Consider the following 12,894-nt stretch of genomic DNA (forward strand, 5'->3'; position numbering starts at 1 on the left):
ACAGACCTGAGCTAAAACTCCATCAATCACTTGGCCTCCATAAGCCCCAACTCTAACTGGTGGAGCACTGTGACATTTTGCATACCCTGAAATTAATGTCACTTCTGAACCAATGTGTAATAATCCTTGAAATATCTGATCATTTCCTTTTCCCCAATGCACGGTTACTTTGGTTAAAGGCCATCAATCTCCTTGGGGAAGGCGCAGAGGAAGATTAACAGTATAGATTTGTGACATTGTAACAGGGTTCTCCCCCAAAGGAAACTGGCCTCCCCTTCATTCAATGGTCTCTGGGTCTGTAAACTCTCTCAAGACTGGAAATTGATTAAGTGACCATGACTCTGCATCACACCCCACCTCACCCCACCACACTGAGGTCTGTGCACCTATACATCAGTTTCTGGCCCTCCAGATTTGTGCATGTGAACCACCCCCAGTTACATCCCCAAGTTCTCGGCAAATACTGACCTGCACATTTGGGCCACATCTGACCAAGCCTACACAGGTGCAATGCTGAAACGTGTGCAAAATGCCATGTGCCCTAGACCAATGCATATATAACCCAGGCTAGTGACCAATTTAAAACACCAGAGAACACACAGATGTTGGAACAACTAAGCAAAAATATTCAAATAACTTTAGTAATAAAATCAATAGGAAAGCTAATGACATAAAGGAGATAAAGAAGGCACTAGAAGAGCATAAAGAGGAATTTGAAAAAATAAATAGAAAAATGGCAGATATCACAGAGATTAAAGATGCAGTAGACAAAATAAAAAACATACTAGAACCACACAACTGCATATTTGAAGAGGCAGAAGAAAGAATAAGCGAACTAGAGGGCAGGACAACAGTTTTTGAACACTCAAAACAGCAAATGGCAAAAATGATCAAAAACTTTGAATTGAATCTCAGTGAAATGATGATCAAGGCAAAGCACAAAAATATAAGAATCATTGGTGTCCAAGAAGGAGAAGAGAAGAGTAAAGGGCTAGGAAGATTAGTTGAGAATATAGTGTGGGAAACTTCCTAATCTTAATAAAGAACATAAATATGCAAATCAAAAAAGCTCAACAAACTCCAAATAGAATAAATTTCAATAGGTCTTCCTCAAGACACATACTAATCAGTCTGTCAAATGTTGAAGAGAAGCAGAAGATCCTGAAAGTGGCAAGAGAAAAACCACCTACTACATACAGGGGTAAGCACATAAGACTGAGTTCAGACTACTAAACTGGCACTATGGAGGCAAGAAAGCAGTGGTATGATATATTTGAGATCCTGAAAGAGAAAGACTTCCAGCCAAGAATTCTGTACCCAGCCAAATTGTCTTTAAAAACGGTGGAATAGATTAAAGTTTCACAGACAAACAAATCCTAAAAGAATTTGTTAACAAAAGACTATTGCAACAAGAAATACAAAAAGATAATCTGAAAGTTGAAAAAAAAAAAGACAGGAGAGGGAGGTCTGGAGGAGGGCACAGAATTGAAGAGTACTAGTAAGTGTAACTTAAAGGATAAACAGAGAAAGAGGGAAAATAATATATAGATTTAACAAATAAAATCCAAAAGATAAGATAGTGGGTTCAAGAAATGCTTTTTCAGTAATAACGTTGAATGTTAATGGATTCAACTTACCATTAAAAGATACAGATTGGCAGAATGGATTCAGAAATAGTATCCAGGTGTATGCTGCTTACAAGAGATTTATCTTAGACACAAGGATACAAATAAATTGAAAATGAAAGGATGGGAAAAAAATGTTCCACACAAGTTTTAACCAAAAGAAAGCAGGAGTAGCTATACTAATATAGGACAAAATAGACTTTAAATATAAAGACATTGTCATGGTCAGGTTCATGTGTCAAATTGGTCAGGTAGTGGTGCTTTTTTGTGTTGTTAGGCAAGCGTTTGCCTGTCTGCTGCTATGAGGACATTTCATGGCCTTAAACCATGACCACGTTGGTGTTTCCTGCAATGAGTGACACTTAATCTGATCACCAGAAGGCTTTTAAGGAAGGTTCAGAAGAGACAATTACTCTTCCTGCTTCAGCCAGCCCACCTCTTCTATGAATTCACTGAGGACCTTCATTGTAGCTGCCAGTTCATGGCCAGCCCTAAATATCTTGGATTCTTACATCCTCACAGTTGCCCAGCTAGTCTCCCCTGAGAGTTCATTGAGGAACGTCATTGGAGCTGTCAGCTCGTGGTCTATCCTACAAACCTTAGATTCTACATTCCCATGGTTATGTGAGATGCTTTTATAAATTTTATATTTACAGATATCTTCTGCTGATTCTGTTCTCTAGACAACCCTAGCTAACACAGCTTGGTACTAGGAGTGGTTCTTAAGAAACAGAATCTTAAAAATGGGTTTTCATGATTGCTTTTCTACTCTGACTAAACCCAAAGGCACTAATGACTGTTTTCTGTACTAAGAATGACAGCGCCAACCCATGGGATGATCTGGCAAAAGAGATAGTCAAGATATCACTATGGGATTATTTTAATGCTTCACTTGTTTGAAGCCAGGCTATGGGTGATAATGGTTTTAACTTCACTATGGAATTTCATGGAATTAAGAAATATAGAGATGTTGGCTGCTTGTTGTTAGATATGTTGTATACATTGATGAAGGAAGGGTTGCCCAGCCAGCCTCTTCTGAGTTGCTTATGATGCTTATTGAAACTGAAGACTTCAAATGAGAAGCTTACACACTGTAAGACAGATGTAAAATTTTCTATGAGTGCCCTGAAGGAAAATCTTATTTGCTGAAGCTGCAGACTTGAGATTTATGAAAATTGTACTAAGGGTCTCATTGTTAGAGTAGCAACTTTACAATGTAAATTGAAATCTCAAGCTTGCATGATGTCTGCCATTAAAGTGAGGGCATTGATTGGAAAGGAGTGGGACCCTGAAAAATAGGGTGGCAACATATGGATTGATAATAATGACTGTGAAGATGTTGACATCCTATATTATGTGGAGTCTTTTCTAGATAACCCTGTAATAGTCTGCCCTGAGGACATAGCTGCCCCAACTCCTGAGGAATTGGCCATCCAAACTCCATCTGAAGGGAATAACTCTCCAGGCCTGTAAAGCACGTCATTACCTCCCATGGGGAAACAGCCCTTGCTCCTCTACCTGGAGTGACTAATCCTGTTATACCATATGAAACTGCAAATGAATGTCTTGAAGCAATTGACTTGGAAGATACTTCTAATTATTTTCATGACTGACACCCACCACACCTCTTTTCTTCCACACTTATGACTAGAATGAAGACCCAACAGCCCCCAAATGATGAAGTACAAAGTGTCACCCATGAGGAGGCATGCTATACTCCAAAAGAAGTGTATGAGTTTTCCAATTTATATAGGTAGAAATCAGAGGAATATGTGTGGCAATGGATTTTAAGGGTGTGGGATAACGGTGGGAGGAATATAAGGCTGGATCAGGCTGAATTTATTGATATGGGCTCACTAAGCAGAGATTCTGTATTTAATGTTATAGCTCACAGGGTTAGAAAAAGCATTAATGGTTTGTTTGGATTGTTAGCTGAAACATGGATCAAAAGCTGGCCGACATTACTTGAGGTTGAAATGCCAGAACTTTCCTGACATAATGCAGACGGGGTGGGGGGTGTGGGGATGCAATGGCTTAGAGAGATTGGAATGTTAAAGTAAATTTCTCATAGATAGCTTGCTCATACAGCCGAGGTATGTACAGAGGATTTACCTTTTCCCATAACTGTGAGAAATAAATTTGTGAGACTAGCCGCATCATCCCTGAAGAGTTCTGTAGTTGCCTTTCTTTGTAGGTCAGATACTACTCTCAGAACTGCTGTCACTGAGCTGGAATCTGTAAACACAATGGAAATGATTGGATCTTGAGTTGGCAGAAGCCAGGTGGCAACACTTAATCGCCAAAGACAAGGTGGATGTGGCTATTATTATGGACAGCAGATTCAAAGCAGGAGTCAAAATAATCTAACTCACAGAGACTTGTGGTGTTGACAAGTAGTTCATGGATTATTTAGAAGTACAATAGGTGGACAGTCTACTAAATTCTTGTTTGCACTGTAAAAGCAGAAGAGATCTAGGTCAAGTGAACAGAAATCTAACTTGAATTCCAAAGCAGAGATTCATGTCTCCTCAATTAATTTCCAGACTTGAGACAAATTACAGACCCAGAGTCCTTTAATGACGAGAAGGCCAGGTCCCTTTGAGGGGGAATCCTATTACACTGCCACAAATTTATACTGTTAGTCTTCCTTTAAGCCTTTCCCAAGGAGACCTATGACCTTTTACCAGGGTAAATGTGCATTGGGGAAAATGAAATGATCAGATACGTGAGGAATTATTAGACACTGGTTCAGAAGTGGCATTAATTCCAGGGGACCCAAAGCATCACTCTGGTTCACCAGAGAGTGGGGGCTTATGGAGGTCAGCTGATCAATGGAGTTTTAGCTCAGGTCAATCTTACAGTGGGTCCAGTGGGTCCCCAGATCCATTCGGCAGTCATTTCCCCAGTTCCAGAATGCAAAATTGGAATAGACATACTGAGGAACTGGCAGAATCCCCACATTGGCTCTCTGACTCATGAAGTGAGGGCTACTGTGTTAAGAAAGGCTAAGTGGAAGTCACTAGAACTGCCCCTACATAGAAAAATAATAAATCAAAAGCAATATCGGATTCCTGAAATGATTGCAGAGATTACTGCCACTCTTAAGGACTTGAAGTTTGCAGGGTTGGTGATTCCCACCACATCCCCATTCAACTCTCTCATTTGGCCTGTGCAGAAAACAGACAGGTCTTGGAGGATGATAGTAGGTTATTGTAAACTCAATCTGGTGGTGACTCCAATGGTAGCTGCTGTTCCAGTTTTTGTTGTGTCATTGCTTGAGCATATCAATACATCTCCTGGTACCTGGTATGCAGCTACTGATCTGGCAAATGCTTTTTTCTCAATAACTGTTAGTAAGGACCACCAGAAACAGTTTACTTTCAGCAGGCCAGATCAGCAATATACTTTCACTGTCCTACCTCAGGGGTTTATCAATTCTCCAGCCCTATGTCATAAACCTATATGCAAGGGCCTTCCTCATTTTTCCCTCCCATAAGACATTGCATTTGGTCCATTGTATTGATGATATCATGATGAATATATCTAATGAGCAAGAAGTACCAGCTACTCTAGACATATTAGTAGGGAACTTGTGTGTCAGAGGATGGGAGATAAATCCAACAAAAATACAGGAGACCTTCCATCTCAGTGAAATTTCTAGGTGTCCAGTAGCATGGGAAATGTCTGGATATCCCTCATAGGGTGAAGGTAAGTTGATGCATATGGACTCTTCTATGACCAAAAAAGAGGTACAGCACCTAGTTTGTCTCTTTAGATTTTGGCAAAAAGATATTCCTCATTTGTGTGTGCTACTTCTGCCCATTTATGGAATGACCAGAAAAGCAGCTAATTTGGAGTGAGGACCTGAATGAGAGGAAGCTCAGCGACAGGTCCTTGCTGCTGTACAAGCTTCTGTGCCACTTGGAAGATATGATCCAACAGATCCAATGGCGCTGGAAGTGTAAATGGCAAATAGAGACGCTCTCTGGATCCTTTGGCAGGCCCCTATAGGAGAATCACAGTGCAGACCACTAGAAATTTGGAGCAAAGCCTTACCATCTGCTGCAGATAACTACTCTCTTTCCAGAAACAGCTTTTGGCCTGCTAATTGGCTTTAGTAGAGACTGAACACTTAGGCATGGGCCAAAAAATTACCATGAGAGCTGAGTTGCTTATGATGAGCTGGGTGTTGTCAGGTCCACAAAGCCATAAAGTTGGGAATGACCAGCAGCATTCCATCATAAAATAGAAATGGTATATGTAAGATAGGGCCACAGCAGATCCTGAAAGCACAAGTAAGTTACATGAGGAAGTGGCCCAAATTCCCATGGTCTGCACCCTTGCCACATTTCCTTCTCTTTCCCAGACAAGGGTCATGGCCTCTTGGGGAGTTCCTTACAATGAATTTACTGAGGAAGAGAAACTTTGGGCCTGGTTTAGAGACAGTTCTGCATAATATGCTAATACCACCCAAAAGTGGACGTTTGCAGCACCACAACCACTTTCTGAAATGTCCATGAGGAACAGTGGTGAGGGGAAATCCTCCCAGTGGGCAGAACTTTGAGCAGTGCACCTGGTTGTTCATTTGCTTGGAAAGAGAACTGGGCAGAGGTGCATTTGTGTACTGACTCATGGGCTGTTGCTGATGGTTTGGTTTGATGGCTAGGGAAAGAGCATGATTGGAAAATTGGTGACAAAAATGTCTGGAGAAGATCTATGTGGATAAACTTTTCTGAGTGGGCTATAAACATGAAGATATTTGTGTCCCAAGTGAATGTGCACCATAGGCTGACTTAAGCAGAGGAAGGTTTGAATAATCAAGCAGATAAGATGGCCAGTTCTGTGAATACCAGTCAGCCTCTTTCTACAGCAACTCCTGTCTTTGCCCAATGGGCTCATGAACAATGTGGTAATGGTGGTAGAGATGGAGGTTATGTGAGAGCTCAGCAGCATGGAATGGGTAGTGGAATAAGGCAGTGATAAGTATCAATTATGACCACATGATCAGTTACAGAAACTAGGATTGTGATAGTTTGAATATTTCTTCCTTGCTTTGTAATTAGCATCCATGTATTTATACATAAATCCAATATCTTTTTTCCTCTTTATCAACTTTATATGATATAATCTGCTTTGTTCATGTTATAGTATTTAAGTTTTAAGATATCAAGTTTGAGAGTGAATATTACCCACAGAATTGGACCCTATTCTGGAGAAGATTTAATGCATTTCTGATTGTACACGGGACACTTTAGTTTTGTTAGGCAAGAAAAAAAAATGTGTCAGTTATTGTTTTCTATTTAGAGATTAGTTTGATTTAATCTATTTAGATTAAGTAATTGATTTAATCTATTTAAATTAAGTAAGTAGAGATTTAGAGATTAAGTATGATTTAAGATGATGTGTATAGCTGTCAAGGTGACAAGGTTTGAACTGTCATAGGTTCATGTTTCAACTGGGCCAAGGTGTGGTGCCCAGTTACCTGATCAAGCAAGCACTGGCCTGTGTGTTGCTATGAAGACATTTCATGGACTTACATCATGATGACATTGGCTGCATCCACAGCAGATTACATTTGTAATCATTTAAGGGGAGTGTCTTCTGCAATGAGTGAAGTTTAATCTAATCAACAGAAGGCTTTTAAAGAGGATTCAGAAGATACAGTCACTCTTCCAGCTTCATCCAGCCAGCCCTTCTTGAGAGTTTGTTGATGACCTTCATTGGAGCTTCCAGCTCATGAACTTTCCTACAGATCTTGGATTCTTCTATTCCCAGGGTTGCCCAGCCAGCCTCTCCTGAGAGTTTGTTAAAGGCCTTCATTAGAGCTGTCAGCTGTGGCCTTACCTACAAATCTTGGACTCATACATTCCCATGGTTGTCCAGGTAGCCTCTACTGAGAGTTTGTTAAGGATCTTCCTTGGAGCTTGAGCTTGTGACCTGACCTATAGACCTTGGACTCTACATCTGCATGGTTACATGACACAATTTTATAAATTTATATTTACAGACATCTCTTCTGAATTCTATTTCTAGAGAACCCTAGCTAATATAGACACCCTAAGAGACAAAAAAGGGCGCTATATATATATTAGTAAAAGGGAAAATTCACCTGGAAGAAATAACAATTCTAAATGTTTATGCTCCCAACCAAGGAGTTCAAAGTGCATAAGACTGACATTGGAGAAATTGAAGGAGTAAGAGATGTTTCGACAATATATTAGGAGACTTCAATACACCACTCTCTCCTACACATATTACAACCAGACAGAAGATCAACAATGGAAAAGAAAAGTTAAGCAACTTGAAAAATTAATTAAATGAATTAGACATAACAGATATAGATAAGACATTACACCTCCAAACACCAAGATATACATACTTCTCTATTGCTCATGGAATATTCTCCAGTATGGATCATATTCTGGGGCACAAAACAGGTATTTATAAATTTGAAAACATTGAAATTGTTGAAATAACTTTCTCTTATTACAATGTAATGAAGCTGGAGAGCAATAAGCAGCACAGAATGAGAACTTTCACAAATATGTGAGATTAAATAACATACTCTTAAACAACCAGTGGATCAAAGAAGAAATTGATAGAGAAATGACTAGCTATCTGGAGATGAATGAAAAGAACAAAACAACATATTAGCACTTATGGGATGCAGCAAAGGCTGTGCTGAGAGGAAAATTGATGGCCCTAAATGCCTTTATTATAAAACAAGAAAAAGCAAAAATTAAAAACTTAACTGTTCACCTGGAGGAACTTTAGAAAGAACAGCTAAAGAACCCAAAAGAAAATAAAAGAGAAATAACAAAGATTAAATTAGAATTAAATGAATGGGAGAAAAAACAACAATAGAAGCAATCAATAAATCCCAAAGTTGGTATTTTGGGAAAATCAGTAAAATTGATGGGTCACTAGCAAGACTGACAAAAAAAAGAAAGAGAGAGGATGCAAATAAACAAAATCAGAAATGAGGAGGGCTGAATTACCACAGACCCTGAAGAAATGAAAGAAATCAAACAACTATATGCCAACAAACTAGACAATTTAGATGAAATGGACAAGTCCTGGAAACATGCAAACAAGTTACCTTGATTCAGGAAGAAAGAATATCTCAACAACCCAATCACTAAGTAGAGAGGTTCAATCAGTCTTCACAAATCTTCTTACAAAGAAAAGCCCAAGGCCAGAATGTTTCATGGGAGAATATTATCAAACATTCCAGAAAAATATGAACACCAATCCTGCTCAAATTTTCCAAAAAGTTGAGGAAAAAGGAACGCCTACTTCATTTTTGAAGCTAATATTATTTTAATACCATGCTATAAGATGCTATAAGAAAGGAAAACTGCAGGCCAATCTCCTTAATGAACATAAATGCAAAACTTCTCAGCAAAATATTACCAAATCAAATTGAACAACATATTAAAAGAATTATACACCATGAACAAGTAGGGTTTATACTAGTGATTCAAGAATGATTCAACACAAGAAAATCAATTAATGTAATACAGCACATTAACAAATCAAAATGTAAAAATCACATGATTATTTTGATTGATGCTGAAAAAGCATTCAACAAAATTCAACATCCTCTTCTGATAAAAACACATCAAAAGACAGGAACCAAAGATAACTTCCACAATATTATAAAGAGAAATATATGAAAAACTGATAGCCAGCATCATACTCAATGGAGAGTGCCTGAAACCTTTCTCCCTAAGATCAGAAATGAGACAAGGATTGCCCACTGTCACCACTATTATTCAACATTGTACTAGAAGTTCTAGCTAGAGCAAGCAGGAAGAACAAAGAAATAAAAGACATTCAAATTGGAAAGGAAGAAGTTAAACATTCATTATTTTCAGATGACATGATACTATACATCAAAAATTCTGAGAAATCTACAACAGAGTTACTTGAGCTAATGAAAATTCAGCAAGGTGGCAGGATATAAATTTAATTTGCAAAAATCAGTAACATTTCTATACACAAGCCATGACCTAACTGTTGAGTCAGTTAAGGAAAAAAAATCCATTCAATATAGCAACTAAAAGAATCAAGTACTTAGGATGAACTTAGCTAGGGATGTAAAGGACGTGTATGCAGAAAACTACATAACATTGCTAGAAGAAATCAAAGAAGATTTAAACAGGTGGGAAGACATTCCCTGCTCATGGATAAGAAGGTTAATATAGTTAAGATGTAAATTCTACCCAAATTGATCTACAGATTCAATGCAGTACCAAACAAAATTCCAAGAACCTACTTTGAAGACTTGGGAAAGCTAGTTATCAAATTCATCTGGAAGGGAAAGAGACCCAGAATAGTTAAGAGCATTCTAAGAAAAGAAGAATGAAGTGGGAGGATTTACACTTCCTGACTTTAAAACTTCTTATAAAGCCACAATGGTCAAAACAGCATGGTACTGGCACAAAGCTAGGAGCATTGACAATGGAATTGAATCAAGAACACAGAAATGGACCGTCAAATCTATGGTAAGCTGATTTTTGACAAGGCCCCCAAATCCCTGAAACTGGGATGAAATTGTCTTTTCAATGAATGGGCATGGAAAAACTAGGTGTCTAGACAAAAATGAAAGGAGAGCCTTACCTTACAACCTCAACAAAAATTAACTCAAAGTGGATCAAAAATACCTAAATATAAGAAGTAGCACCATAGAGCTTGTAGAAGAAAATTTAGGGAAACATCATCAAGATCTAGTAATAAGAGTAGCTTCCTAAACTTTGAATCCAAAGCACAATCAACAAAAGAAAAAGTAGATAAATGGGAACTCCTCAAAATCAAATGCTTCTGCACCTCAAAAGATTTTGTCAAAAAGGTCAAGAGGCAGCCATCTCAATGAGGCAAAATATTTGGAAATCATACATCAAACAAAAGTTTGATATCCTGTGTACATAATGAAATCATACAACTCAACAAGAACCAACAACCCAATTATAAAATGGGCAAAAGGTATGAATAGGTATTTATCTGAAGAGAAATTACAGATGGCTCAAAAGCACATGGAGAGATGCTCTTTTTCATTAGCTATAATGGAAATGCAGATCAAGACCACAATGAGACACTAACTCACATCTATAAGAATGACTGCTCTTAAACCAAAGGGAAACTATGAATGTTGAAGAGGATGTGGAGAAACTGGGACACTTAGGCTCTGCTGGTGCTATAGCTGCTATGGAAGACAGTTTGGTGGTTCTTTATGAAATTAAATATTGAATTACCCTATGACCCAGCAATACCACTACTTGATACAGACCCAGCAGAGCTGAAAGCAGGGACACAAGCAGACATTTGCACTCCAAATGTTCATAGAAGCTTTAGTCACAATCCTCCAAAGATGGATACAGTCTAAATGCCCATGAAGAAATGAGTGGATTACCAAAATGTGATATATGATGGAATATTATGCAGTAGGAAGATGAGATGATGTCCTGAAGCACATGACAAGATGGATCAGCCTTGAGGACATAATGTTGACTGAAATAAACCAGATGAAAAAAGAGAGCTACTGTATGACTCCACTTTTATGACCACAGCAATGTTAAAATCAAAAGCTTATAATACAGAATATAAGGAACTTAGAGATACATAGAGGCTAGAGATGGGTGAACAGTTAGGTAATGAGGTTCAACTCAAATTAAGGGAATAGATACACATGAAGGTGGTTCTGTAGTGGGTCATAAGTAATATCACCATATTGAAGGTGAACATGATTGAAAGGGGTTGTATAGACCTATGTGTCCTACCGATCAACACTAGAAATATAAATAAGTTCTTGTAAGAACTACTTCAAGGTATGATTCTTGTACAAAGAATGTTTAAGCCCTGGTTACAGGGGGAAACTGCTGTTACATGCTACAGCCTATGTTTAATAAGAAAACATCAGCAGTACCACTGCAACAGCAGGGGTAAATAATGGGGGGAGGGGAAAAGAGTTAATGGAAAATTTAGATTTCCTATATGGTGAGAGTGTATTTATTGGTTCTCTTTCTCCTGGGAACAAATAAATAATCTAAAATTGAGAATGTTGATAGACTGTTGACTTTGGGCATTTTACATGATGCCTCATGAATGCAGGTGGCTGAAAGATGCACTGACTGAGAAATAATTGGTGAATGGTGGTGTATACATTGTACTGCTACAAAATGTAATGAAGTTGTGAGACATGCAACGATGTGAATGAACATGTGGGACATTTGGTGAGGCAAAATAAACCAGAAACAGGAAAACAATTATTGTATGGTCTCCTTTAGAAACTGCTTATCAGAAAACAGGGGCCTAGATTGTAAGCCCTTATAGCAGACACATTTAGTCTGGACTGGTAATTATTATTTGTGAATTTTTAGAGGCTATTTTTATATGTATAACTTGGTATTTAGAGATAAGAACAAAACCAATCAGGTCAGGATTAAGGTAATTCAGAATACGGGACAAGGAAGACATCGTATATATTTTAGAACTGCACCTACTCTTTGAGACCAAAGGAAGAAAGGTTTATTTTGTCTGGAACCTAAATTTTCTGTAGTACATAATCTAGCTCAACCTGTCTGACTAGCTCGTTTGAACAATTGAAACACAGAGAACTCAGAATAAGATTGAGGGCCTTTAATCCTGTATAGTTTAATGCAATGCTTGTATACATCCTAGAATATATTAAGCACATTATAGAAGGTATTGTCCTCACCTGCCATGCTAGAGACCCAGGTTCAATCTCCAGTGCCTGCCCATGAAACAAAAAGTGTTGGCAAAGTTCCTTGAGGGATGGGAGAAATAAACTGGAACTAATAAATTTTCCCATCAGGGAATCCCCTGGTATTGGGTCAAACATTAGGGACACCCAAATCAATAGGTCAAGCCCTTCATCTTGAGCCTTACTCTTCTGAAATTTATGTAGTAGCAGAGGAGATTAGCTTACCTATAGGCATGCCTAAGACTTACTTCTGAAAGAATACTTTTGTTGCTCAGATGTGGACTCACTCTCTCTAAATCCAACTCTGTGAGATAAATGCCCTCCCCCCCTACATGGGACATGACATCCCAGAGTGAAAGTCTTCTTGCTGGCATGGGAAATGACCCCCAGGGATGAGTCTGGCCCTGACATTGTGGGATCAACAATGCAATCCTGACTGAAAAGCAGAAAAGAAGTGTAACGAATAAAGTATCAGTGGCTGAGAGAGTTCAAACAGAGTTGAGAGGCTACTCTGGAGGTCACTCTTATGCAAACTTCAGTTAGACA

Source organism: Tamandua tetradactyla, chromosome X (genome assembly GCF_023851605.1).
Source record: "Tamandua tetradactyla isolate mTamTet1 chromosome X, mTamTet1.pri, whole genome shotgun sequence".
Taxonomy (NCBI): Eukaryota; Metazoa; Chordata; class Mammalia; order Pilosa; family Myrmecophagidae; genus Tamandua; species Tamandua tetradactyla.